The 5,491-nt window shown below is 45.5% G+C and overlaps 1 protein-coding gene across 3 annotated transcripts in view; it reads left to right on the top strand.

The window, feature by feature from the left end:
- Positions 1-5,491, top strand: part of C2H11orf54 (chromosome 2 C11orf54 homolog) — a 38,101-nt gene that overhangs the window by 738 nt on the left and 31,872 nt on the right. The window lies entirely within an intron of this gene.

Raw genomic sequence — 5,491 nt, 5'->3', positions numbered from 1 at the left:
GTCAGTGGTTTATGTGCTGGACGACATATTGTATGTATCGACGTGACGGCTTGGGGAGGGGGACGATAGATTCGTCTAGGTCTCTTATAGTTAATCATTTTTCAGAAGACTTCAGATATGGCCACTAAGTCTTTCCCTCATATAAGGACAGCCAAAGCAGTCCCATAAGGCTATGTTCACACGTAGTGTTATTGCTGCAGATCTTTCATCTGGATTTTCAGGCAGCGTATTACAGTAGCAGCGTTTCTAACAAATGGGATGTGGATTTTTAAATCTGGAACAAGTAAATTCATGCTGCGGGATGGTTGCACGTGTGTTGGAAATTTTCCACATTGAATTCAATAGGGAATTGAAAATCTGCGACAAATGTTAATTTTTTTTTTGCTGCATTACAGCTGCAATTCATCACAACTGGAAAATAAAATGTAATTCCTTTTTCTACTTGAAAATAAAAAAAAATACTGCACTGCGCTCCCTGGCGACGTGTCCCTGCTCCTCTGGCTGGTCACATTTTGTCCTATGTGACCACTGCATTCAATAACCGGCTACAGCGTCACATGGATGAGATGTCACCTCAGGAGACCGGCTCAACCGAGAACAAACAGTGGGAGCAGGGACGTGTCGTTAAGCAGAGTCGTAGCTAGGTTCTTCAGCACCCGGGGCAAAGATTCAGATTCTAGTTCTTTTTCTCCATCCGATCCAGACCTCTATGATGACTTCTCCCAGTCACAGCCCATTTCTGCAGTTTGCCGCTCAGATGTCTTCAGCTTCTCACTTTTCCAACATTTCTACACCTATAAACAAGGATAAAGTTCTCATTATACCACACACTACGCCCCTAAATATAATAGCGTGCCATACATTGTGTCCCACACATACACACACACCGTGCCCCCTGTAGATAGTGCCCCCATATAACCCACCCCTGTATATAGTGTCCCACAAATAGCGCCCCCTATAGTGCTCCACAGATAGTCCACCCCTGTATATAGTGCTCCACATATAGTCCACCCCTGTATATAGTGCTCCATAGATAGCCCACCCCTGTATATAGTCCCCCTGTAGATATAGCCCACCCCTGTATATAGTGCTCCACAGATAGCCCACCCCTGTATATAGTCCCCCTGTATATAGTGCTCCACAGATAGCCCCCCTGTAGATAAAGCCCCCCTGTAGGAGTGTAGGAGGTTTGAAGACCCTCAAACGCCTCCTTTTCCTGCCACTAGCCAGAAGAAGGGAGGGGGGATTGTGTGAGGACACTAGAGGAGAGTGTGTCCACCCCAAATTTGCAGCATAAATCATTGAGGTTACTTTACCACAGTGACCATGCTGCAATTTTGGGAACTCCCTCTAGTGCCCAGCACATGGAAATGTTATAAATTAGAATTTAATTTATAATATTTCCTGACTTGTGAAAAAATTAAAACAATGTGTAATCACTCAAATACTAATTGTTTAACTGAAAAAAAAAAAAAAAAATTCTAGCAACACGTTCCGTTTAATCCCGTTCCCACGCCGTCCGGCAGCAATGGAGACCTGCTCTCTTCTGCGCAGGTCTCCTGGGGTTGAACGAAGTGTCTATGAAAGGCGTTGATGGCAGGGCAGAGACTTTCCCTGTCATTCCAGCGCCTTTCAACTACGCAAGCGCCGCAAAGTATCGCGCCGCTTCACTCGTAGAAAGCAGCTGAATGGCCGCTGAATAGACGCAGGTACAAGTATAGTGCAGGAGGGGGTGGCGCTGGTGCCCCCTCTAAGTTGCGCCCGGGGCACATGCCCTGCCTGCCTCCCCCCCCCCCCCCCCCAGCTACGCCCCTGCATTAAGGGACTGCCAGGGCAGGTGAGTATGGTATCTTTTTTTTATTTTCTTCTCCGCAGCAGTATCTCTGGCACAAAATATGCACCAAATCAAACACAATGCCAGATGCCTCTGCCCTGCGTAAACATTGGCAGCCAGAAAGTTCCCCCATAAAACATGTCAGCCACATAAACATGGAAAATAAGGGTATGTTCACACGCTTAACAAAAAACGTCTGAAAATATGGAGCTGTTTTCAGAGAAAACAGCCTCTGATTTTCAGGCGTTTTTTAAGCTGAAAATGAAGCTTCTTTTTAGGCTATGTTCACACTGAGTTTTTGGACGCGGAAACCGCGCCAAAAAACTAGTCAAAAATGGCCCAAAAATGCCTCCCATTGATTTCAATGGGAGGCAGAGGCGTCTTTTTCCGGCGGGCAGTGAAGCCGCCTCATGGGAAGAAGAAGCGGCATGCCCTATCTTTGGGCGTTTACGCCTCTGACCTCCCATTGACTTCAATGGGAGGCAGAGAAAGCGTATTTCGTGGCGTTTTATGCCCGCAACGCTCTATGGACTCGGGCGAAAAACACAGCGAAAATCGTCGTGCAGGGAGAGGAACATCTGCCTCAAACTTCCAAACTGAATTTTGAGGCAGAAATTCCGCCTGCAAAATACTCCGTGTGAATATAGCCTAATTTGGAGCTTCTTTTCAGGCTTCTTTTGAGGCGTTTTTTTAGGCGTTTTTCATAGTGTTCAATGGAAACTCAGCTAAAAAAAAAATGCCTCCAGAAGTGACATGCACTTCTTTTTCGAGGCTGTTTTTCAAAACGGCCACGTAAAAAAACGGCCCTTCTGAACAGAATGCCATTTTTGCCATTGAAATCAATGGGCAGATGTTTGGAGGCGTTCAGGTTCCGATTTTTCGGGCGTTTACGGCCCGAAAATAGGCCGTGTAAACATACCTTAAGGCTGGGTTCACACGACCTATTTTCAGATGTAAACGAGGCGTATTATGCCTCGATTTACGTCTGAAAATAGGGCTGCAATACGTCGGCAAACATCTGCCCATTCATTTGAATGGGTTTGCTGACGTACTATGCAGACAACCTGTAATTTAAGCGTCGTCGTTTGACAGCTGTCAAACGACGATGCGTAAATGGACTGCCTCGGCAAAGAAGTGCAGGGCACTTCTTTGCCACGTAATTTGAGCTGTTCTTCATTGAACTCAATGAAGCACAGCTCAAGATTTACGAGCGTCTCAGACGCCTCGTAAATTACAAGGAGGAGCATTTACGTGTGAAACGAGGCAGCTGTTAACAGTCTGTCTTTTCACACGTAAATGCCTCTCATCGTGTGAACATACCCTAAATCTTAACCGAAATCTTTTTACAGTTCTCTTGCACACTGCAGCAGGTTTACCAAGAGGAGTTCCAGTACCTGTCTGCAATTTTTTTACCCTCAAACTGTTCACAAGACTTAACAAGTGCATCCCCAGAGTATAATTCGGCCTCCCCATGCTTCATGGTGAGTTTGGCATGTTTTTGAAAGGTATGTTCTAAGGGTTTTTAAAACTACTTGTGGAAAACCGCAATGTCCTCAAAGTAAAATATTCAGGATCCAAAACAAAAGCAATTCACCGAAAAAAGGACCGGAGTCCAAATGATCATGTATATTATTACTGTGTATCACCATGGCACCTAAAGGCTTCATGCACACGATCGTAGCCATGTGCACGGCCGTGATTTTCGAGTTGGACGGCAGCAGAGTGTCACCCGCGAGCCACCCGCAAATCGCGGGCCGTGCACATGGCCGCATTCATTATTTGCTATGAGTCCTGGGCCATGCACGGACCGTGGAAACCACGGTCGTGTGCATGGCCCCATAGCAATAAATGGGGCCGCAATTCTCACATGGATTTTTGGGGGAATTGCGGTCGCAAAAGCACGTTCGTGTGCATGGGGCCTTAGTGTTTTTACAGAGGTAGGGGGCTCTCTCTGTAAGCCCATCAGTATCCCTGCAAAGCGATCACAGGTTGCCGATGGGCTAGAGGTCTGATATGCACCTTAGTCAATTAGGCCCCCTCAAAAGCAGGGAATAATAGGCTGCGTGGGTGGATTCACATGTAGGAGATTTTGTTGCAGAAATCTCTGCGACTGAAAATCCGTTACAATTTATCTGAATGGGGTTGTTTCTACAGCAGGTGTATGAATTTTTGCGAGTTCTATTCAGATGAACGGAACAGGTTTTGAGTCGCAGAAAATTTCTGCAACAAAATCTGGCATGTGTGAATCCACCCTAAGACTGAGTTCACACGGGGCGTATACGCTGCGTAAAAGCACACACCGTATCTGCCCTGTGCGCCGCAGGGAATTCCGGCCGAAAAACCGCATTAAACTGGTGCAGTTATTCGCCCGAAATGTCTGCTGCGGAAAACTTCAGCACTTTGCCGGCCTGCTAGGATGACGTTTCATACCAGGAGACCGCTGCAGCCGATCTTTGACGTTATCCAGGCCGGCCTCTTGGGATAACGTTTCATCCCCTGTGATTGGCTGCAGCTGTCACATGGGATGAAACGTCATCCCAGGAGGCTGCGCTGGAGGGAGGAACACAGATTTCTGGGTAAGTATGAGATTTTATTTTTTTTTGTGGCGGAATCGCTGCAAACAAAAATGCAACAACTACTATTGCGGATTTTACTTCCCCATTGAATTCAACACCCGCAACAAATAAGCAGCGTTTATGCAAATACAATTGACATGCTGCGGAATAAAATTCCACACCGCAGGTCAATCTCTGAGCAGTTCGTCCGATTCAGTATTTACGCAGCGTGTGGATGAGATTTGTTTTATCTCATCCACTTTTCTGCTACTGTATTTGCTGTGGATATGTTGCGGGAAAAACCGCAGTATTTACGCAACGTGTTAAGTTACCCTCAGAGTTGGAACACACACAGTGTATACACTGCAGATTTTCCGCAACGTATTTGAAAAAGCATTCCTAAATTGACCTGAGGTGCAGATTTTTAAGCTGCTGCATGTCAATTGATGTTGCAGAATGGCTGCTCTGCTGTTGCGGGCTCTCCCCATTGAATTGAATGGGGAGGTAAAACCCGCAACAAAGAGCTATGTGTTGCGACTTTGAACAAATCTCATCCACATGTTGCAGAAAAAATTTGCAGAAAAGACACGTGGAAATTGACCTGTGGTGCGGACTCAATCTACAGCATGTCAATTTCTCGTGCAGAAACATAAGTAGTGCAGTGTATTATGTGAGCGATCGCATGTTCAAGTTCCATAGCGGTACTAGAAAGAATTGTTAAAAATAGTTGAATAAAACTGTTTTTGCATTAAAAAATGTTTTATTATGAAAAATGCTAAAAATTAAAACCAACTAGACATAATTGGTATCACAGCAACTGTAACGACCTGTACTATAAAGTGACACGTTATTATCCTGCACTGTGTGCATCATAAAAAAAAATCCTAAGTTACTAAATTGCATTTTTTTTGTTCATTTACCCTTTCAAAAAAAGCAATAAAAGTTAAATCAATAAGTGGTATGTGCCCCTGACTGGTAAGGCCTTGTTCACATCTCCATTGGAGGCTCCCTTAGTGGCCTCCGTCGCAGATCTGGCAGGGATTAGCGCAGCATGCTGCGCTGTTTCCGATAAAATCACGGACACCCCGACTGAAAGCCAAAC

Source organism: Rhinoderma darwinii, chromosome 2 (genome assembly GCF_050947455.1).
Source record: "Rhinoderma darwinii isolate aRhiDar2 chromosome 2, aRhiDar2.hap1, whole genome shotgun sequence".
In the NCBI taxonomy this organism is placed as follows: domain Eukaryota; kingdom Metazoa; phylum Chordata; class Amphibia; order Anura; family Rhinodermatidae; genus Rhinoderma; species Rhinoderma darwinii.
Note: the sequence above shows the minus strand (reverse complement) of the source record. Positions and strands in the feature narration are given on the sequence as shown.